Raw genomic sequence first — 23,926 nt, forward strand, 5'->3', positions numbered from 1 at the left:
CAGCCTGGGCAGCAGAGTGAGACCCTATATACTCTGCCTATGCTCCATAAATAGGGCAACAAAGCCTGGACGACAGTGCATCTGTTTCCAATATGGTTTATGAACTATTTTAAGTCCACTATTGAGACATACTGTTCAGAAAAAAAGATTCCTTTCAAAATATTACTGCTTGTTGACAATAAACCTGGCCACCCAAGAGCTCTGATGGAGATGCACAAGGAGATGGATGTTTTCAATGCCTGCTAACACATCTATTCTGCAGCCCATGGATTAAGGAATAATTTCAACTTTCAAGTCTTATGATGTAAGAAATACATTTTGTAAGGCTATAGCTGCCATAGATAATGATTTCTCTGATGAATCTGGCAAAGTAAGTTGAAAATCTTTTGGAAGGGATTCACCTTTCTAGATGCCATTAAGAACAATCAAGGTCAAAATATCAACATTAATAGGAATTTGGAAGAAGTTTATTCCCACCCTCATGGATTACTTTGAGCGTGGATTACTTCAAGACTTCAGTTGGGGAAGTCATTGCAGATGTCGTGGAAATAGCAAGAGAACTAAAGAGAACTAGAAATAGAGCCTGAAGATGGGACTGAACTGCTGAAATCTCATGATGAAGAGCTGCAGCTTCTGGATGAGCAAAGGTGGCTTCTTAAGATAAAATCTACTTCTGGTGAAGATGCTGTGAACATTGTTGAAGTGACAACAAAAGATTCAGAATATTACATAAACATAGTTGATAAAGCAGTGGCAGAGTTTGAAGATTGATTTCAATTTCGAAACAAGTTCCACTCTGGGTAAAATGCTATCAAACTGCATCACATGGTAGAGATAAATCTTTCATGAAAGGAAGAGTCAATCAATGTGGCAAACTTCATTGTCATCTTATTTTAAGAAATCCCCACAGCCACTTCAGTCTTCAGCAACCACCACACTGATCAGTCAGCAGCCATCAACATGAGTCAAGACCCTCCACTTGCAAAAAGGTTATGACTTGCTGAAGGCTCAGATGTTCATTAGCATTTTTATCAATAAAGCATTTTTAAATTAAGGTAAGTGCAATGTTTTTTAGACATAATGCTATTGCACACTTAATAGACCATAGTATAGTATAGACATAATTTTTATATGCACTAGGGAACCAAAAAATTCATGTGACTCACTTGATTGAGATATTCACTGTTTCAGTGGTCTGGAATGGAACCTGCAATATCTCCGAAGTATGCTTATATTACAATAATTACCTTCCAGGAAATTCTTCTTGCTTCCTCTGTTTCTTCCTGCCTCCACTATTCCTTTTAAGGTCAGAGAATTTCTAGGAAAAAAAATGCCATTTTCATTGGCTTATATTTAAGGGAGCTCCAGGGTCTAATCCTTTGGAAGTTCTCCTTCATAAAAGGCTCTGAGGAGTCAAAACAGCACTGCAGACTGTCACTGTACTCCAGTGACAGTCTACAGAAAAGAGGGGTGGTGGGAGCAAGCACGGAGCATACTATGAAGGCCCTGGAACCCTTTCTAGAAATCTTTTGTGCTCCCTTAGAGACCACAGCTTGGTAAACACTGCACCTTTAAATATCATTTTATTAGAGTGAACAGAGCCTGCAGGCACAGCATTAATCAACGAAGTGTTCCCTTCAGGCCTGGGGGCTGGCGTCGTTTTACCTTCCCTTTGTCCCAAGGTCAGAAATTACTTTGCAGTTCACTTGACTCAATTTCCCTTTGGATTAGCACTAAGATATCTTTTAACTAAAGGTTTTCTCCCCCTTGAAATGCACCAGACTCTCAGCTAAGACTGCTGGCCTCAGATCACAAATTCCTCCTCCTTTCCCTCCCCTGAGAACTAACCCTGAAGGGTGATTGATTTACTTAACCTTTGTGGTACAAATATGAAAGGCAGCTGCCTCTCTGCAGCTAACATTTGAACCAGTTTATGTTATTTCTCTCTGTGAGCTGGCATTTCTTGAAGGTCTTCTCTGACCTTACTCCAAAAAAGTGGTAAGGCCCTCCTTACCACTGGCAGAAAATGGGAGGAAATACACAAGGAAAATGGGGGCCAAAGTGGAGAGGTTGTGAAGAGGAAGAAGGAGAGTGGTCAGCAGTGTTGGCATTCAGGAGACCAGAGGCGCCAGTAGAAGAGCTGCAGAGTCCCTCCTAGAGTCCGTGCCTCAGCCTCCCCAGGGGTCCCCTTTCCTTCTTCCCTTTCTCCTCCCCACTCTGGGATGGCCTATGCCTCCACTCTGCCCCCAGTCCTCTTCTTTTTCCTGGACCCCAGGACAAGAGAGGACTTTCCTCCTGGGGTCTAAGACTGCCATATTGTTCCCCCTCCAACCTTAATCAAGGTCTCTCAGCCATGGGCCTCTGCAAGTCCTACGCTTCCACCTTGTATTAGTTAACACTAACTGCTATAATAAACCTAAAACTCTCTATGGATCAAATATGATAGTAATCTAGTTTTTGGCCAGGCATGGTGGTTCACGCCTGTACTCCCAGCACTTTGGGAGGCTGAGGTGGGAGGATCTCTCGAGCCCAGGAATTTGAGACCAGCCTAGGTAACATAGTGAGTCGAAAGAAGGAAGGGAGGAAGGAAGGAAGGAAGGAAGGGAGGAAGGAAGGGAGGAAGGAAGGAAGGAAGGAAGGAAGGGAAAGAAAGAGAGAAAGGAAGGAAGGAGAGAAAAGAAAGAAGGAAGGAAGGAAGGAAGGAAGGAAGGAAGGAAGGAAGGAAGGAAGGAAGGAAGGAAGGAATTTTTTGCTCACATAAAGTCCAAAATGGGTCTTCCTGACTGGCAGGCAGCTCTCCTCTGAACAGTGATCTGTATCTGGGTTCCTTCTTTCTATGGTTCCACCCTTTTCATCCACTGGCTCCCAAAGCGGGAGGGGGGAATCGCAAAGGACTGTGTGGGGGAGACTTATGCACCAGGCCTGGAAGAGGCCCGTGGCTTCTCCTCACATTCCATTGGCTGGAGCCCAGTCAAATGGCCACAAGGGAGGCTGGGAAATGTAGGGTAGCTGTGTTCCCAGGAAGAAGAGGAGCCAGTCTCTGCTCACCCCTGCCCCTTTCTTACTTTCCTATTTTGCCTGTGGTGAAGATATCTTCACCAGATATCTGTTAGGGCTGGTTTTTTACTATGTGGTGAAGCTCAGCTGCTTCACTTATTTTTCTAGACAGGGATGCCCACTAAGTGTTACCTTCACATCAGTCCCCAAACATGGTGGTGGCTCCCTCAGGCACTCCATTGAGAAGCATTTGCAGCCTCCCTGGGTCTTGAGTGCCAGGATCAACTGATGCAGAGTGGGTGTGGTGGCAAGGGTACCATTTTTTGGCCATCTTGCTCAAACAGCATTTTGGGGGTTTATTTCCTCAGCGGCTGTGTGATCCCAATGGTTGGGGCCATCAGCCCAGAGGCCCATCACTTTTTTTTTTGAGATGGAGTCTTCATTTTGTCACCCAGGCTGGAGTGCAATGGCGTAATCTTGGCTCACCACAACCTCCACCTCCCAGATTCAAGTGATTCTTCTGCCTCAGCCTCTCGAGTAGCTGGGATTACAGGCACCAGCCACCACGCCTGGCTAATTTTTGTATTTTTATTAGAGATGGGGTTTCACCATGTTGGCCAGGCTGATCTCGAACTCCTGACTTCAGGTGATCCACCTGCCTTGGCCTCCCAAAGCCCAGCGGCTCATCATTTTTTTTTTTTCCTCGAGACAGAGTCTTGCTCTGTTGCCCAGGCTGGAGTGCAGTGGTGCAATCTCAGCTCATTAAAACCTCCCCCTCCTAGGTTCAAGGGATTCTCCTGCCTCAGCCTCCCCAGTAGCTGGGATCTCAGCTCACTGCAACCTCCGCCTCCTGGGTTCAAGCGATTCTCCTGCCTCAGCTTCCCAAGTAGCTGGGATTACAGGCATGCACCACAACATCTGGCTAATTTTTTGTATTTTTAGTAGAGATGAGGGTTCACCATGTTGGCCAGGCTGGTCTCGAACTCCTGACCTTGTGATCCACACACTTTGGTCTCCCAAAGTGCTGGGATTACAGGCGTCAGCCACCACACCTGTCCCCGTCACTTTTATATCACTTCCTTTCAGTGCTCCCAGGATGATACACCCTCCTTTTCATTTCACAACTTTAACCCCTCTGGGCCAGTCTCTGTGTTCTAGTTAACCTCAGCAACTTGCAGAGCAGGACTGACTTGTATAAGGCTAATTGGAGAGAAGGAGCAGATTATGAAAGGCCTACAAAAACAGCCCTGTGGCCCAGGAGACGTGAAGCAGTGCAGTGGACGGCATGGTGCAGAAAGCGACCTGTTGGGGTGAACAAGGAAGACTGTGGACCTGTGGCAGAGGCTGAGGGCAAAGACGGCAGCCAAAGCCTTGGGCCAGAAGGTGGTGCAGGTGTTCCCAAAGTGACAAAGAAATTTGGCCCGGAGGTCCCTTCTCTACACCCTGCCCTCCCTCAGTTCCACTGTAGCTAGAGCGCTGGAAGCTGAGTTGCGGTGTCAAGCACATGTGTGCGTTTGTGCCTGCCCACCTACTCACACCCCTAGGGGGATCTTCATCATTGGCACTGACCCCTTCTCCATTATACCAGATTGTCCACATCCCTTCCTGATGGCTAACAAGATGCAAATACATGCACATCCCTGTCCCAGGTGTGCTTCTCTAAGGTAACAAAGTCCTTCAATTAATCCAGCCCTGAGGGACAGGAGAGACAGGGCAAGATCTTCAAGTCCCTAAATCTGAAAGGGAAACAAATGGCCCGACATTGCAGTCCTTGGAGTTAATGAGAAAGACCTGGAGAGACTGTTAAAATTACAGACTCCTGGGCCCCTATGCAGAACCACTGAATGCGAATGAATCTCCAGAGGCAGAGTCTCCTTGGCTGCCTCAGTGGCACCACAGGGAATCCAGATGCACACCAAAGTTTGAGAACTACTGGCTTCAGGAGCCAGTTCTATAGAGTCTGAAATAAGAGATGCTCCAGAGAGAATCCAAGGTATCATAATTCTGTAACATTATCAATTGAAATGGGAGTAGTAAAGATTGCTAGCACTTACTAACCATTTCTGATGTGCAGGTGCTATTCCCTATGTGCTGTACACGGCTTATTTCCTTCTCACGGTAACCTTATGAAGTAGGTTCTGCTGTTGTCTTCATTACACAGATTAGGAAACAGAGGCACAGCGAGGGTGTTCTAAGATCACATAGCTAGTAAGTAGCAAAGCCTAATTTGATCTCAGAAAGTCTTACTCCAAAGTCTCTGCTCTTAACCATTATGCCATGCTGTCATCCTTTCTCCTCTCTTAATAAGTGTGAGAGTTGAAAAGGGAGAGGTGGTCTAAAGAAGAACTGAGAGGAGGATAGGATAGCTGAGCTCCATCTTTCCCACCTACCACCAATCCCCTCCACACTAAGAGGAGGATAATGAAGGGATTCAGAGACGAGATTATGAGAAAGAAAGGCCTCTATCATTTGCATTTCAGTCTGGTCACTTAAGTAATAACATCCCGTGGGTGCCTCCATGCTTCCCAGGAATGGCAAAGTCTGTTCCCTTTGTCTGCCATAATTATTTCTCTTCATTAACACCTGACAAGGTCCTACTGACCCTTCAAGTCTCCCTGGGAAGCCTTAGATCTCTCCACCCTAACAGAGTCTATCATGACTTTTTATCTTCTTTTGCAATTATAGGTGTTCGCATCTTCCTCGAGTCATTGTTCCTTGAAATCAGGGCTCCGCAGCCCTGTTTGTCATTGTAGTCCCCATGCTTGGCACATAGAGGCACTCAATAAATCTTGTGGGAAAAAATGAATGAGGGAACGAAACATTTATTGAGCACATACTATGTGCCAGACACTACAAGACCTTATGGATCTTTGAAGATGTGTGGACATAGTTCCTGCTCACAAAGAATGTACAATCTTTTTAGGAGGAACAGATGTACCCCCAAGAACAGTAAGACCTGGAGGCATCACTGGCCTCTGATGTCACTATAGATCAGTCACTGCCCTGCTTTCTCTTTTCCTCCTGGTACAAAGGGTTTATAAGTTCTCTGAGGACACTCCCTATTCTCTTGTCTATTTCTACATAGAGACATCATTAAATGGACCCTGTGTACTTATGGTTTGGAAGGTGGAGGAGCCAGGGAGAAGGACCTGGAAAGGCCACTTCTCACTGGTACTGGGAAAGAATGGTGGTTGCACAGTGAGCAGAAGAGGAAAAATGACAAAGGCCCTGGGACCCTGGGGAAGAAATAAAAGGCTTCTCTGAGAGCCAGCCTGGGAAGATGAAATGCTCCTAGGGGGTTGATTTGTATGTCTTGGGCACCAGTCAAAGGCTGCTTTCCATAGTCCTGTTATTTAAGGGGAGTGGGAGGGTGGAAGAAGCTGCCTCCTTCTCGCTTCCTCTCCCTAGCCAGTCCTGCTCAGAGCCCAAAAACCCTAAGACCAGATCGTCAACCCCAGCCTGCTGCATAAGATTTGTTTAGGCCTTGCATACTAATTGGCTCCACTCTGGCGCTCCAGGAACTTAATTGTGAGCCCATCACGACCTCTTCTGTCCTCAGATAGGAATGTACACAGGCTTGTAGCAGAAACTGGGATTGCATAAGGGACAGGACATTGGAGGGTGGGATGGGAAATCCTGGGTGTTAAGCTTTGCCTGAGTTGATGCAAGGTCATCTTCTGAAGGATGAGATGAAGCAACAAAGTCAGGAGGCCCAGCCAGGGCCACAGAGGTCAAGGAGGCAGAGGCATCCTATGAATTTCCCTAGTGGAAAATCAGGTGTCAGGACACAGGGTGGAAAAGTTAATGGATCTCCCAGGTCCTTGCTATTTTCTTTTTCTTCTGATTGCAGACACTTCCCAAATGACTTGTCCAGGCCTGGCCAGTCCCTCAGCAGAGGCTGGATAGAAGAGGTTAGGGTGGAGAGGTCAGCATTGCCAACAGGACTCTGGAGCCCCAAGGAACCTAATCTGTGTTCTTTCCAGAATGAGTCAGAATAGGCTGCCACAGCAGGCAGCCTTGCCTGGTCACCATTCCAGGTGACCAGGGGCCACAGCACAGTCCTTGCATCTCCATTCTGGTCCTGTGCAGGTGGGATTGAAGGTGCTCGAGCCCAGTGCTCTGGGACCGCATCACATCCCTTAGCTGTTCATGCCCCTCTGACTTCAGGCCCCAGGCCTGATAACTGGCTTTTTTCTGTTTTGCTCTTGAGCCCCAGTTCCTTATCCCATGAGGACCTAGACTTCTCCACCAGCCTTATAGTGAAGGCTCCATCCATTGAACCCATTTCTGGAAGCTGTTTCATCTCCTGGCCCTCCTGCTCTTGCCCAGGGACAGAAAATCCCAATTAGACTTCCATGGTAGCCATCCTTAACCGATCACATCACTCTTTCCTATTTTTTTTCTGCTAAAGCAAGACTTAAAATCCCCCTTGACACAGAGCTCCAGACAGCCACTACCAATCCATTACACCCAGCATGGGAACTGAATCCTATTTGCCATCTCTGCTTTTTCCATTTGGACCCCTCCCAGGCCCTACAGCTGGGACCTCTAGCAAGGACTGCCCTCATTTTCCCTGCCCCCACCCCCGCGCCTTGCTCCACTTCACCAGGCTATGCCCCAAATATGGCAAGAAGCTCAAAGATGCTAATTATGACTTAAATTCATTTTTCCTTCCAATCTCAAAGACTTGCATTACTCCATCCATTTTAGGAAGAGGGAAATTTTGAGGAGCGAAGAATGTACAGGACTCTTATTTGACTTTTGGTCCAAAGTTGGGGAAATAATCCCCTGATAGGCTGAGCAAACTCCCAGAGTGTAACCAGAACCCCCAGCTACATCTGATTTCTCACCTACTAAAAAAGCAAAGCACATAATCTCCATCCACCTTAGGGGCAATCCCAGTTTTCACTCAGCAATAAACTCTCATTTCACACTTCTTTCCTGCTGCTTGCTGCTAAGTACAGAGATGTCTATATGTACATAACTACCCTTGCCCTAAATGGGCCCAAAGCCCACCCCCTGACTACGCCCTGAGTATATGTTTGGGACACACTGACTTAATGCAGATCAAAGGCACTGGTTTCTTAAACCTTGTGTTTCAGAATCACCTGCAAGCTTGGTAACATATAGATTCCTAGGCCCCATCCAATTCAAACCAAGAATCTCCTGGATAGGGGCCTGAGACTCTGTGTTTATAACTCCCTGGATCAATAGTCCCTAAAGTGTGAACCCCAGCAGCAGCCACACCTGAGAACTTATTAGAAATGTACTAACAACTCCTCAGGTGATTCTGATGCAATTCCAGTCTGAGAACCCATTGCCCTCGGTGGTTCTGGGTAGTTTCAAGTTTGGGAGCCATTGATCCAAGGGACCCTGTAGAAGTCTGACTCCAGCTGTGGTCCCGTGGCCCCATCCAGTGCAGCCCAAATGGAAGGGAGCAAACCCTGGGGCATCTTTAATCTTCTCTAGGTGACTGGCCTGTTGAAAGGAAAAGGCTGGAATAGGCAACTTCTCCAAGGCTGTTGATATACCTGGCAGCAGTTTCTGTTGGCCGCCAGAGAGCCAGCCAAGCAAAGGCCCTTCTGAAAGGCTCTATTCAAAGCTGTTAAATGAGCAAACACCACCGCTTTTTTCCTTTCCCCTGCACCTGGAGCTGTGACCAGAACTGTTGGCAGCTGCAGCTGTGGCCCCACGAAATGGCTGGGGCAAAAGAAGACCAATCCTTACCTGCTGGAGAGCTAGGCCCCTGAGAAGGGGCTGGCCAGAGGGTTCAGAAGAGGGAATGTACCCCAGATACAGGGCCAATTCCTCAGAGTGGGAAAACCCATTCCTCTTCTGCATCCCTAGCACAGTACTTACATTCAGACAGTGCCTGGGAGGTGGGCTGTGCTTCATGCCCAGCAGACAGAGTCTCTAGGGGTCTCTCAGACTGTAGAGGACAGATGGACAGGCTGACGACCCACAGACTATTCAAGATGGGAACCTATTCATGCCCAATCTGGGTCAAGGCACTGTAGGGTTGCAGCTGTGGACCACTTCCGTTGCAGATAGAGCAGAGATTTGAATCTGCCCTGTCCTTCAAGGTCCACATCACATGTCCAGAGCAGGGATCTGTGCTGCACTGACCACTGCCCAGAGGGAATGACATAGTCGTGCACCCTGTCTCAGGGTTCTAGCAGTCTAAATCATTTCCCCAAGGCCAGTACAAGTCTTGGTTTCTGGTTTCAACTACAGTTTATTTATTCAATCTCCGATCTTCTGATTCACTTGCGGACCAGGAATCAACCCTCTGGTATTTTATGAAATCATAAGGCTTTTACTATATCAAACTTGAAATCCAGATGGACTCAAACCCATCACCACTCATGTTCCAGGAAACCATTCTTACCAGCCGTATACTTGGGTAGCCTTTGTGCCCCTTCCCAGATCGATCTCCATATCTGTAAAATAGAAAGATACCACCAACTTCACAATACCCTTCCATCACATTGCAGTCACTTAACAAAGCTTAATTACCTACTTCCTTTCTCCTTTAAGTTGAGAAGCCAGTACACAAGGCCACAAAATGGTACAAGTGGAGTCTGAGGCTGGATTTTCTGTTGCCCTACATAGAACATCATGGTAGTAAGTTGAATTGTGTGCCCCAGAAAGATAGGCTGAAGTCCTAGCCCCCTGTGAATGTGACCATAATTGGAAACAGGGTCTTTGCAGATGCAATCAAGTTAAGATGAAGTCATACTGGATTAGAGTGTGGTTTCTATAAAGAAAAAAGAGGCAGGTTTGGGTACAAAGATACACAAAGAAGGCTATGCGAAGACAGAGGCAGAGGCTGGAGTGACGCAGCCACAGAATCAGGAGTGCCAAGGATTGTTGGGAGCCACCGGATGCTAGGAAGAAGCAAGAAAGGATTCCTCTCTGGAGGTTTAGAGAAAGTGGCCCTGCCCATATCTTGATTTCAGACTTCTAGCCTCTAGAACAGTGAGAAAATAGATTTTTGCTTTAAACTACCTGGTTGTGGTAATTTGTTCCAGCAGCTCTAGGAAACGAACACTAACGTTCTCCCCCAGACCTGAAGCACCACTGCTGACCTTTCTGTGGCTGGCCCCATTCCCATCGGCAGCCTTTACCCTCCTGCTGATCTCCAACTTTATCTGGCTCTCCATAAAATAACATCATATTTCACATGCGAACCATTCTTTTGTTTGTTTTTTAGAGACAGAGTCTTGCTCTGTCACCCAGGCTGGAGTGTAGTGGCATCATCATACCTCCCTGCAGCCTTGAACTCCTGAGCTCAAGCGAGCCTCTCACTTCAGCCTCCCAAAGCACTAGCATTACAGGCATAAGCCACCGCACATGGTCAGAGTTTTAAGGCTTTTTGATCTCATTTTATACATGTGAAAATTGAGGATCAGGGAGATTAAGGTGATTATCCTGTGATACCATGACAAATAAGTGGAAGAGCCAAGACTGAACGCAAATATTCCGACTCTTAAGCCAAAGTTCTTTTTCTTTAAATTTTTTATTGTGAAGTGTAATAACACACATATAGCAATGTACAAACACAAATGTATAGCTCAAGCAAAGCAGCACAACCCACATAAACACCATCTAGGTCAAGGAATAGAATACTGCCTGCCTCCCAGATGCCCCCTGGCAATCACTCTCCATTTCCTCCTCCCTAGGGTAACCACTGCCCCATGCCAGGCCAGTGATTGGACCACACATCCCATTTCAACCTCTGTGTCACTAAGAGTCATTGGAGGCAGCAGTAAAAAGATGGAAGCCTGTATATGTACTGGGGGAACCCTCTGCGCTCCTCCCTCTAAGGCTCAGGATTTTCCTGAAGCTAAGCCTCTCTAGGGCTCTTCCCCATCGCTTTCTTTAGAGACATCAAAACAAAACACAACACACAACTCTTCACTGGTCTTGACACTTTCTGAATTGTAAAAGCTGGGAGTGCATTTTTTTTTTTTTTTAAGCAGTAAAACCATAGACTTTGAACAAGAAGGGAGGGAGAAGAGGAGATCAGAAGGTAGACCCCAGGGCTGGGATCATGGATGGTTAAGGAAACAAAGCAATAATTTTCAAGTCCCTGAAAATAGCCTGTCCACCACATCCCCCTCCCTTCCTCCTACCAGAGACATCTCTGCTATACCAGCAGGAGTAAGCAAGACCCACAGGAGTTTAGCCTAATCTTGCCTAGAGGCAGGCACAAGCCACATGGCTTCTTGTCGCGCCTTCCTGTCTGAGTTTGTGATCCCTCTCTTCGCCAGGAGTCTGCGTGCCCTGCTGTCAGTATCAGAGGATAGATAGGGCAGGAACAGGGGAAAGTAAGAAAACAGGGGCTAGTCAGAAGGTTCCAGCCAGGAAATTGAGCCATCATTCCCTTGCCTGACTTCTGGAAAGTCACTTAACGCCTCTGGGCTGCAGATCCTGCCCTCTGAAGCAAGGGCAACGGGTCAAGTCCCTGTGGCAACACTGATGCAGACATGAGATGCTCCGCAGGTTCCCAGATGAAGAGAGATAAACAGAAGGATCCTTTTGTAGTGGCAAGCCTCCAGCTCACACCGCCCCCGGGCTGCCGCAGCAGAGACTCAATGCAGCTACTTCTGCAGATGCACCCGCAAGGCAGGAAAATGAGGGGCTCTGGAGGGAGGACAGGAGCTGGGGGAAGTGACAGCTCAACAGCTGTCGGTCACAATCAATGCCACTCTCTATCTGCTGGCAGGCCTGCAGCAGCCAAGGCACTGGAAAAAGGCAAGATCATTACAGGACTGGATGGAAGGGCTATCTCTGCTCAGTTGTCCTGTCTGTTTTCCTTAAGCCAGAGTGGGTTAGCCAGATCGCTAAGCCCATGGGGAAATTCATACTACTAGGGCTGTTTTCTGGAAAAAAAAAAAAAAAAAAACTATGGCCTGAGTTCCAAGAAGACTGGCCTTATGGGCTAGGAATTGGAAGCTTTCCATTTAGTTCTGATACCTGCTACTTAGAGTGTGCTTGAGCAAGTCACTTCCATTCTTAGTCTCAGTTTCTGCACCTGACAATAGTAACAATTTTTAATTTATTGAGCACATATTATGTGCTAGGTGATGAGCTGGATGCTTAATATGCATTCTCTCTAATATCTGTCCTTTCTACCTCATGGATATGCTGTGAGGATCAAATAAAAAATATATTTCCTCAAAAACTTAATAGAATTACCAACGAACCAGCAATGCTACTCTGAGGTACACACCCTCCAAATAATTGAAACAAAACAAGCCACTCAAACAAACACTTGTTCATGAATGCTCACAGCAACTTGATTCAAGTAGCCAAAAGGTGGAAATAACCCAAATGTCCATGACTGTATAAATAAGCCATAGTATATACAGACAATGGAATATTACTCAGTCATAAAAAGGAATGGAGTACTGATACATGCTACAACCTGCATGCCCCTTAAAGACATTATGCTAAGTGAAAGAAGCCAGACACAGAATCCCATGTTTGATGACTTATTTTATATAAAATATTGAGAATAGGCAAATCCATAGAGACAGAATAGATTAATGATTGCCGGAGAATCATAGGGTGTACTTCTGGAGTTACAAAAAAGACTTGAAAATAGAGAGTGGTGGTGGCTGCACAACACTGGGAATACACTAAATGTCACTGAATTGTACACTCTAAAATTGCTAATTGTATGTTATGTGGATTTCACCTCAATAAAAGATAGAAACATCTGTCTCTGTGGAAGTCTGTGCACTGTTTAAAGTCATGGCTCAGGAGCACAGTTTCCATGTGGAGCACCCTCTGCAGGTTGTTTGGCTTTTTTGGTTTTTGATTATTTACAAATAAATAACCGCCAGCTAACTCATTCCTCTAAAATGAGAAGGAATGGGGACAGCTTGCCTTAACTTTCCCACACAAACATATTGCAGCCATGCTCCACTACATATGGTTGAATTCAGCCTCCTGGGTCAGTGTTGTTGCCAAACTGCACAGGCATATGTTACCCATGCATACACTGATGTGCCCACAGGCTGTGGTGCTCAGGAGCACGCAGTTCCCACATGGAGCCCCCTCTGCAGTAAGCAAATGTGCCTGAGAGCTCCTAATTGGCCCATCTCAGGCAATGGAGGATTATCAGTGGCTATGATGAGTTTCTATTAACACTGAGCCACTTCATACACAGCAGTGCTTCATCAGGGCTCCGATAAAGGCGAGACAGGCTCCAGAGACAATAGCAAGCAGCAGGTCAGTGGAGAGTGGGAGGCTGCAGAGGCAGTGGCCATAATGAATTATGCAGGTGGGATTTGCTTTTAGCTAATTAATAGTGTGCCACACTCCCTGGCTCCTTCTCCCTAGCTGATCTCCAAGCTGATCTCCACTCCTGTCTGCCTTCAGTAGGGTCCCTGGAGAAGCAGGGATAAGGAGGGGAGCCAGGGCCTGGTAGGGATGGATATGCACCATGGGAAGGAGGGGTGGCTGAATCATTGCTGCTCTCAGCACTCTGGGACTGGTATCCTCCTCCACTGATTGCACTGGGTTTTATACTTTACATAAAGATCCCAGCAGGGCTGAGCAGACAGGGCAGTGTGGTGCTGTTCCTGACTCATCAGGCAAAGGCTACTTTCTTAGACTGCCAAGGAGGAGGAGTCATCAGCTCTCCTACGTTCATCCCCCTGTCCCTCCTCAGGACACAGAGGCCTAGCAGGCATCTGGTCACCAACCTCTGGATCAGCTGCCTTGTTGATTCTGAGGTCACAGACCATAATGAACCTGGATAAATTGAACCAGGTGACCCCTTTGAATTGCAAAGCTGAAAGAGGAAGTGAGTGCATGCCACTGGGCTCCTTTGCCCTGGGTTGGCGCTGCAGTTACCACACAAACTGCCAGAGGCCCTGCCAGCAGCACTCAAGGTTCCCTCGACCTGGTGGCCAAGCCCACTCCACTCCCGGATGCCATGGGCCTGAGATGATGGCTCCTTCGTGTCTCCTTGCATTTCCCCCAGGCCTGGGAGGTACTGAGGCTTCATGAGAAGCTCCTGGCAGCTGACAGCTGTGCCAAACTCAATGGCTGCCATGTGGTTGCCTCAATCATGGCACGGACAGGGGTCTGGGTGAGGTCTTGTGGGAAAGGAGAGGGAGCCAGTACAAGCCGTTCAAACTGCTTGACCCATCGCCCTCTCCTACACATGTGAAAAGACACACACATGTGCACACACACACACACTCGTCTCTGCATACAGAATACAGAAGAGAGGAGAGAGTTTGTCAGAGGTTGTCCTCTGTAGTTGGAGTGGCATCCAGCTTAAAGCCAGGAGGGAGAAGAAGACGGGAGGGGGAAAAAAAAGAAAGAGGAGGAGGGAGAGGAGGGAGGGAAGGGAAGTAAACATGAAAGAAACAAGAAAGAATAGGAACACAATCTGACTTGCCTTTACCTACAGCCAGCAGGTGCGCCTTCCCATCCCTTCCTCTATGTTACATTAGAAGAGAGTCTCGCACAGCAGAGAGGACACTAGTTAAAGCATCAACTTTGTCCCTGCACCCCAGTCACTTCTTCTACTTAATTAAAGTGCTGGCTGATGATATCCCCACACATCTCTGAGCCTCCACTGGGCTCCCAGTCTAGGGTTGCAGACACAGGTCTCTAAGGATGACAGTATGATTAGGCAAGCACATCTCCCAGCTACTAACCTTTCAATTCTTTATTTCCTTCCAAATAAAAGCACTCGTTCATGTCAAATCCCACTAATTGGTGATGCTAGCTCCTCTCCTTCTACAAATCCACAGTAGCCAGCTACAGACCACGGCCTTTCCGACTTAGAGGACCGCCTCCTGCTCCCCACTCCCTCCCACTCCTCACTGCCTCCTCCTCGGCTCCCTTCCTAGTCATGCCTGCGGCTCTCTTCCCTCCTGTTGAGGCAAGATGGTGTGTCTGGCAGCTGTTAACTCAATGCAGTTTATCAAACTGCTATCTACAATGTCCTAGGCATGGGTGCAGAGCTGGGGGAGCTGTTCGTTCAGTAATGTCAGTACAAACCAGGGACAAAGTCAAAGAATTAGGCAAGAATACAGAAAGAAAAAAAAAGGAAAAAAAGGAAAAGCCCTCCTCTTATGTACCCTCCAGGTTTGGTTTTCATGGAGACCTGGTTCTGGTGGACAGAGAGGACAGGGTAAGACAGGCCTGTTGCAGTAGGTAGGGTGGGTCCTGCTATGACCCACCACGATCCAGCAGGAAACTGGATGCCACATGGAGACACCAGGAGCAGATCTTTTGGAGTTGAGGCTTTCTGGGAGAGCTCTTTTTCAACTCACGTTCCCAGGTAGGGAGAGCTGACTCTTTCAGACATGTATGGGTTATAATGCAGGTCTCAGGGCAAATGCTGAGTGCCTCAGGGGCCACCCCTTTCCGCCATTGGTGAGGAGGGATCCTTGGCAGCAAGAGAAGCATGGATGGTGAGGGGTTGGCAGTGGCTGTGAGAAGCCCGGGAGAATCTTTCTGTATATTTCCCTGAGAAGGATCACTGACAACAGCTCCTGGTGGCCCTCAGGCAGGTGTTGTAGTCCAAAGAACCCTGACTTTGGTCCCAATTTACTCCATCCATTCATTTATTCATCCATTCATTCATTCATTGGTACTATATGCCAGGTACTGGGCTTGTGTTTAAATCTCAGTTTATCAAAGATTCAAATGATTAATTGAGGCTGGGCACAGTGGCTCACACCTATAATCCCAGCACTTTGGGAGGCCAAGGCGGGCGAATCCCTAGGTCAAGAGATCAAGACCATCCTGGCCAACATGGCGAAACCCCATCTCTACTAAAAATATGAAAAATTAGCTGGGTGTGGTGGTTCACACCTGTAGTCCCAGCTACTCCAGAGGCTGAGGCAGGAGGATCACTTCAACCCAGGAGGTGGAGATTGCAGTGAGCCAAGATTGTGCCACTGCATTCCATCCTGGCGACAGAGCAAGACTCCATCTCAAAAAGCAAAACAAAACAAAACAAAATGAAAACAAATGATGAATTGATTCAAAAGATTGAAATGATGTAGGTAGAGGACCTAGTCTAGAGCCTTAAAAAATATTCATTCCCTCTTCTAGTTCTCCATAAAGAAGGCATCTCCTTCTAATCCTACACCCCACAACCAGTGATCTCCTTAAACCAGAACACTTTTGCTCCTAGAAGATGCTATTTCATTGAAGTTGATGAAATGGGGAGCTGGAGAAAGAGGGGCCAATGGAGAGAGGGGTAGATCTGAAAAATATGTAGCAGGCCAGATAGAAATGCCTTAAGGTGGTGAAGTTTGAGAACTTCTCATGAGGCTGGCTGCTGGCAGCCAGATGGGGGAGAAGCAAATTCTCCCACAGGGAGTGTTTCTTAAAGTGATTGGAAATTTAAGAAGTAGGAGATGGGGGAGGGAGTGAATCTTTCTGCATCTTGATCGAAGATCAAAACAATTTCTATTCTTGCAAATTCCCTTAGAAATACAGCCTCATAGGGATTGGGAAAGGAATTTATTTCTTCAAAAAGCTTACCAAGCAGCCTGGCTGGGAGCCATTTGGCAGTTTTTTCAGCAGGAAAGTTATGGAAGAAGCAACAGTGCCCCCCAAGAAGCTGCAGCAAAAGACATAGGGAGATGGGTATGTCAGTTCCTGCCCCAGAGAACCCTACAGCCAAGGTGCTTTCCCAAGATGTAAACAGGGAGCTCTCTGAGCTCTCCCTCCAGTGGCTGAGAACCTGACCAGCCAAGAAGAATGGCCTAAAACTGTGCCACTCAAGTTGGGACAGCTAGGAGTTCATAAAACCCCAGAGAAGCATGAAGGGTCTAGAGCACCATTTTTATTCAAGGAGCTTTAGGGAGGCAGGGAAATTCTATTGAAATAAACATGAATGTTTGGTAAGATAAAATGCAAACTGCATGATTTGTTAACGTCAAATGTGAGATTTTGTCTTGAGCAGGCTGCTTTAGGTTATGCCCCTTGATCACCTGGAGGTACACAATCATCCTTCTATCCCTTTCTGGTTATTTCTTAAAGAAAAGTTTGAACAACCCCTCTTTTTGGAGCTAGATGTTTAAAGATTATTTTAGAGGTCATTGTGTCCATCCCTCACCTCCAGATAGCACTCAAACCTGGCTACACACTAAAATCATCAATCAATCAATAAAAAGGATGCCAGGCACCATCTGCAGAGATTCTGACCTGGAGGGAAGCCTGGGTGTGGATGTTTTCCGAAGCTCCCTGGTGGTTCTGATGTGTGGCCAGGGCTAAGAACCATTCCTCCTTTATTTAGCTGAAAGTGGTGGCATGCACCCATAGTCCTAGCTACTTGGGAGGCTGACGTGGGAGGATCACCTGAGCCTTGGAGGTTGAGGCTACAGTGAGACATGATCGTGCTACTGCACTCCAACCTGGGAGATACAGTGAGACCCTTTCTCAAAAAAAAAAAAAAAAAAAAAAACGGGGAGCAAGAGAACCATCCCTCTTAAATGGAGGGCTGTACTGTCAGAAGCTTAGAGGCTTTGGGTCTGTTAAATCCATACTTCTGTTTTGTCTCATAAATGTCAGGCATGTCCTCTTTTTTTTCCAAGCTGCCACCACCTACATTCCTACTAAAATAATCTTCCCTTCGATTTTTCGATAGATTAGGACATAGGGTCCTCCTTTCTATCCACCAACTAGTCCCTGGACAAACACCCAAGGCGAGCATTTTCTAAGCATCTAGCCTAAGCCAGATGTATGCTGGATACTTACAATTGTTTCACAACCACTCACTGAGATAGGTGTTAGTCATCCCCACTCTACACATAAGGAATCTGAGGAACAAAAAAATTAAGGAAATGTTCTAGATTTCCAGAATCCAAAACCTTTCTGTCTGACCCCAAATCCACTCCCTTTCCAAGACAACAATGATACGTTGGCTTTCCTAAATAGATCCCTCTTTTTAAGAGGTTTTCTTTATTTTAAAAAATTGTCTAACTATTGCTTTACCATAGGACTATACACAGGCAAACAGACAATGGAAGAAACTAGAGTTAAAGAAATCTCACACATTACTAGGGGTCATTATTCTGGGTCTTCACTGAACTCCAGTGGAACTAGAATCCAAGTTCTTAGACCTTTGGATGGGCACATGGGATATGTCACGCTTCCCTCCTTGAAGAAATGTCCCCACCCATCCCAGGTAGGAGCTACCCTGTCTCTTTAGCTCAAGGGAATTCATAATGATGCTACTGCTTAAGTGGTATTCTTGGTCAACTCTTCCCCCAACTCCAAACTTGATTTTTAAACTGCTAAGACTCAGGACATCTCTTCTGGGATGCTCTGTACTTGGCTCTTGGATGCTGACCTTTTCCATGACCCACTGTGATATGGTCTGGCTCTGTGTCCCCACCCAAATCTTATTTTGAATTGTAGTTCCCATAATCCCCATGTGTTGTGGGAGGTATTTCATGGGAGGTGATTAAATCATAGGGGCTGTCCCCCCATGCTGTTCTTGTGACAGTGAGGCAGTGAATGAGTTCTCACGAGATCTGATAGTTTTATAAGGGCTTTTCCCCTTTTACTCAGGACTTCTCTCTCCTGCTGCCACATGAAGAAGGACATGTTTCCTCCCTCTTTTGCCATGATTATAAGTTTCCTGAGGCCTTCCCAGCCATGTGGAACTGTGAGGCAATTAAACTGTGAGTCTTTTCTTTATAAATTACCCAGTCTCAGGTATTTCTTCATAGCAGCATGAGAACGGACTAATATACCCTGTGTAAGTAAGATATTTTCCTATCTATCCCCTGAAGATATTTTTCCATAGCTGTAGACAGTTCTGCACCAACCCTGCCCTGCTCTCTTGCTCTTGTTGGGGGTTTGATGATTCCAGTCATCAAAAGTTCTGCTCCACCCTTGGCTAGCTTCTCTTTGGTTTAAGTTACCAAAGTAGATTTACTAGCCTCTAGTGAAATTTAACTTCTTCACCTTTCATTTATTCGACTAAGGGTTAGAATGGGCCTACTACAGGCCAGCACTTGGCCAAGCACTGTGCTAACTTTTGAAGGCACAATGACATTGCCTCTTTCCTCAGGGAGCTTCCAATCTATTAAAATAACCAAGAGTGGCTGCTGCTGAAGGGCCATCACATGGCAGCCTCTCTGCTAGGAGCCTTTATTCTTTATCTCATTTCATCCTCCCGATGGCTAACGAGGTTACGGTTATTGTCCCCATTTTATGAATGAGAACACTGAGTCTCATTGATACTTAAGCAATTAGCCCAAAGTCACAGAGCTAGTCAGTGGTAGGGCTGGAATTTGAGCATATAACTACCTTCCAAGCCCATGCTTTTTCCTCTACACTGGAGATTCTATCTAGCATAGTGGTTAGAAACTTAAACTCTGGGAACAGCCAGACTTAAGTTTAGAATCCCAACTTGGCTATTTAATTACTATCCAATCTTGAACAAATTAATTAGCTTTTCTGAACTTCAATTTCCTCAACTGTAAAAATAAGGTATGATAATACCTATCTCAGGGTTGTGGTGAGAATCTCAGAAATGATAGCTGGTATTTTAGCTAACTTAGAGCTAAACTATTTTAGAGCTAATATCTAGGACTGGCATTTTAGAGCTAATATCTGGGTCTGTTCTCCCCTGCAGTCATGTGATTTCCTTAATAGCAACCTGGGAGCCAGTCTGTCTTATGTTGGTTTCTTCCAACAGCCCTCAGCACAGTCTGAGGGACACCATTAGTTCTTGGCTCTTTTGCAGAACAAAGGTGAACATCACATACAGAGTCACTGAATGGCCAAATCCTCTAGCCTTCAGGTTTTGGGTTATCCCCTCTGCCTCCTTCCTTATTCAGGTATCTCTCCCTGAACGACCCCCCTTTCCTGACTCAAATACACTCATACCTTCTAGAAAGTCGTCTTCTGGGATCCATCATGTCATCATCATGTTAACAATATCAAGCACGCAGTAAACACACAGTAAAAATAAAAGATGCTATCTATTAAAAGAGAAATGTTGTTCTCTGTCTTCCTTTTAAACAGCTTATTGCTAAAAGGAAATTCTAAAGCCCTCAGGCATCTTCTAGAACTTGGAAGTTGAGGTCTTTCTCCTATTGCAGTTCAAAGAAAACAAGTCTTTCTCCAGCTCCAACATCTTCATGGCTCTCATCCTTCTGGAAAGAGGACACTCTCCATGATGAGGACGTCTAATGGCCCTTTGGTGCCAAGGGAATAGGAGAAAATATCTCTCTTGGAAGCTTTGGGACACCATTGTTGGGTGCCAATGTAGCCAAGACTTTCCATCGAAACATCAGACTAGGAAAAACTCCCTCGCTGGCGTCAAGAGTTTTCAGGATGGGCCAGCAGCGGGGTCTGGATTATATAATATCGCCATGGTCATCTTTCTGCTGACCTCTGTATATTCAGTTCGAGAAATCTTGTTGGGTGGATTTTCAGTCACACCCTCTTGCCCTCCACCTTCCCTGAGTTATCTGGGATCAGAGGCTTGGTCATAAAAACAAGGGTTGTTGAGTCTTGTGGGGGATGAAGAGGAAGGAAGGGGTTGGTGGCCACAAGAACGTCACTGTGTCTTTGCTGGTGGGAACTTGAGTCAGAAGGGACTTCATTTCTCCCAGACAGGGTGGGTCCAGCATCAGAGGCAATGAGCTTTGCCTAGTGATTGTGGCTTAACCTGTACTTTTTTGGGTAGGGAGGAAATAGCAGTGGCCTGAACCCCTGGAAAGTCTAAAGGTTTTCCTGGCCTAGTTGGTGGTGGTTTTTCCACCCAGCATTGAGTACTGAAGACAGACTCTGTGGGGAGCCAAAAATACAATTCCTTTCATAACCCTTTACTGATTGCCTACTAAGTGCCAACGCATTGTGTGCCCAGCTGGGACAGGGGCTACAGAAATGCATGACATTGCCTCTCTCTTTGGTTTATTTGCAGTCTAGTGACTGCACAGTGCTGGCTAGACACCCCCTAGAAGATACTGGTGTCCTCCTTCACATGTGGACTCCCTCAGCAAGCAATCTGGTGGACATCAATATCTCATTCTTGGCTTCCCATGTTGAAGGCAAGCTCTGAGGGCCTAGATCCAGGAACTAGGCAAACAAAGCAGCAGTGGCCAAAATGGAGGTAGAAACCGCCACTAAAGGTTAGAGAAAAGAACTTTTGAACAGTGGATGGTTCCCTGATACTCTGCCTCCTGACCTGGTCCCAATCATCCCTTCCATCCTTCCTTCATCCCAGGCCTGTCTTGGAACAGGATGGATAGCTAAAGACCTGGTGCACATCTCACCGCTTTAGAAATGGCCAAAAAACCCCATGGAGGTACTGTCTTTTTGGTGGTGCCTGGTTGGGAAGAATCCAGTCACTATTTGGTTCCCAGACTCTAGTAACTTTCATTGTTAGTAAACGCAGAATTAGTCAGCATGCTGGAATTTAAAAAAATAAACATCTGTACCCGATAGTGAATCTGTCCAGGCTATCTAGGCTCATTTAAAAGTGTTTCCCAGGCTTGGTTGCCAAGATCAGTGTCCCCCATTGAAAAGTGACTGCTTTCTGGACTCAAAAATGACTAGAAAGTTATCAGTGCATTATTCATAAGCATTTTCACAGTAAGGCCATTCTGCTTCACTCATGAGGTCAGAGTTTGCTGCATCCAGATCTGCTTTATTATAAGCAGGCCTTCTTTGTGTCTCCAACACTTAGGATCATGCCCCACACATAGTAGATGCTCAAATTTATTAAATGGAAATGAAATATGGGTGGGCTGAGGAAGAGAACCCCTATACCCCAGCCCCCTCTCACCTTTAAACTCCCCTGCCCCCAGATTCAGGCAGATTGGGCAACCGTAATTGATTGAGCTTCATCTTAGTTGAGACCAGCCCGACAGCAGGGTAGTAATTGCCCCTCCACTTTGCCAATCCTCTGTGCTAGAGTTAGAGGAAAGTGTGTGGGCTTTCAAGTCATGTAGACCAAGGTTCAGATCCTTGTTTTGCCACTTACCAGCTAGTCACTTTATATCACTAAAACCCTGATTCCTTGGCTGAATGCAGGGTCAAAAATTAAAAAAAAAAAAATCCTGACAGAATGAGGTGACACAACAGAGGCAGGTTGGAGCCACTGCCATCACCATGACCCACGGTAACCAGCGTGAGCTTGCCGGCTAGAAGAATACGAAAAAGCAGAGTGACTCAGTTAAGGGAAAACGTCTAGATGACGGGCTTTCTGCTCCTGCCGCAAGCAGACGGGCTCAGAGACCAAGCAGCAGAAGCAGAAGAAGGCAAACGAGAAGAAGGAGGAACCCAAGTAGCTTTGTGACTTCATGTCCAACCCTCCTGCCCTTCGCCTATGTGACTGGAGCCAGTCCCACCACACTCACATTTCCTCCTGCAGTGCCCACAGGTCCCAGCACCCATGGCCTCCTTTTGCTCTGAGTCTGCAGCGGGTCCCTTTTGTGCTTCCTTCGCCTCAGGTAGCCTCTCTCCCACTGGCCACTCCCAGAAGTGGCGGGTGGGGGTTACCCCTTCCCAGTGTTTTTTTTATTCCTTTGGGACTCGCCCCAAAGTATTAAAAGTAGTTTTGAAAAAAAAAAAAAAACCACTAATTTCAATGCAAAATATCTACTGTTATCATTGATAACGTAAGTAAACCACCTAGTCTATAGTAGGTGGTCAGAAAAGGCTCATTCATTAGGTTTCATCTTTTTGAAATCTCTTCTTAAATTCTGAGAAGAATGGGTCCCTGACAAGGCCCTTTCTGACAGCCCACACACTAAGTCAAAAGCTCAAACCTATTGGAGAAACCAAAAGGACCATCTGCCTCGACACTTCCAAATTCTTCAAATTCAAGTCATCTCAGGGTTTCTCAGTTGGTATTTTTTTAAGATAAAGGTGTTTCTTTGATGTTGGCATAAGCCAGTTAACATACTTGAGGAAAGAACATTTAGGACACATGAGTTTATCTAAGCTATCGAGATTCTGTGTGATCCACATTATAACGGTTCTCAAATGTTTTCTTCTAGCCCCTAAACTCCAGATTCAGATTCATATGTCCAAAGGTCTACATGCATCTCCAGGGGAATGCCTAGCGCACATCTCTAACAGCATATCCAAAACATAACTTTGGTTTTCTACCCAACTCGGTCCCATGTCACCTTTCCCATGTCAAGAAATGTTACCACCAGCCACCCAGTTGCTCAAACTAAAATTCTAGGAATCATCCTTGACTTTTCCTAACTCTGCAAGACTTGGCAGTTCTCTGTCTAAAATATAAGATCTGCTCTTCCATTGCACCAGTCCAATCTGCCATTACCTCTCCTTGAGGCTGGCCTGGCGCCTCCCTGCTTCCACCCTGGCCTCCCCTTCTCCACACAGCAGCCCCTCCTACTTGCTTTTAAAATGTAAATTAGATCCCATGTAAATCAGATCCCATGGCTTCTCCTGCTTGAAACATGTTTTTTAAACATTTAGAATAGGCCGGGCCAGATGACTCATGCCTGTAATCCCAGTACTTTGGGGAACCGAGGTGGGTGGATCACCTGTGTTTAGGAGTTCGAGACCAGCCTGACTGATACGATGAAACCCTGTCTCTACTAAAAATACAAAAAATTAGCTAAGTGTGGTGGCGTGCGCCTGTAGTCCCAGCTACCCAGGAGGCTGAGGCAGGAGAACAGCTTGAACCCAGGAGGCGGAGGTTGCAGGGAGCAGAGATTGTGCCACTGCACTCCAGCCTGGGCGACACAGCGAGACTCCTTTTCGACCTCCTGACCTCATGATCCTCCTGCCTTGGCCTCCCAAAGTGCTGGGATTACAGGCATGAGCCACCACGCCCGGCCGAGACTCCTTCTCAAACAAACAAACAACAACAACAACAACAAAGCATTTAGAATAAAAACCAAATCATTTCCATTGCCCAAAAGTCATTTCATGGTACAGCTCCTGACCA

General features: G+C 46.4%; 1 long non-coding RNA gene and 1 pseudogene across 1 annotated transcript; one reads left to right on the forward strand and one right to left on the reverse strand.

Moving 5' to 3' along the window:
* Positions 1 to 1,287: 1,287 nt before the first annotated feature.
* On the reverse strand, positions 1,288 to 17,801 carry LOC131381815 (uncharacterized). Its single transcript, XR_009210764.1, has 3 exons — positions 17,740 to 17,801; positions 9,386 to 9,437; positions 1,288 to 1,318 (listed from the first exon to the last, which is right to left on the reverse strand). It is a non-coding gene; the product is annotated as an uncharacterized LOC131381815 (long non-coding RNA).
* Positions 17,802 to 22,113: 4,312 nt separating this feature from the next.
* Positions 22,114 to 22,292, forward strand: LOC116457828 (small EDRK-rich factor 2-like; annotated as a pseudogene).
* Positions 22,293 to 23,926: the final 1,634 nt, after the last annotated feature.

Source organism: Hylobates moloch, unplaced genomic scaffold (assembly GCF_009828535.3).
Source record: "Hylobates moloch isolate HMO894 unplaced genomic scaffold, HMol_V3 SCAFFOLD_18, whole genome shotgun sequence".
NCBI classification, from domain to species: domain Eukaryota; kingdom Metazoa; phylum Chordata; class Mammalia; order Primates; family Hylobatidae; genus Hylobates; species Hylobates moloch.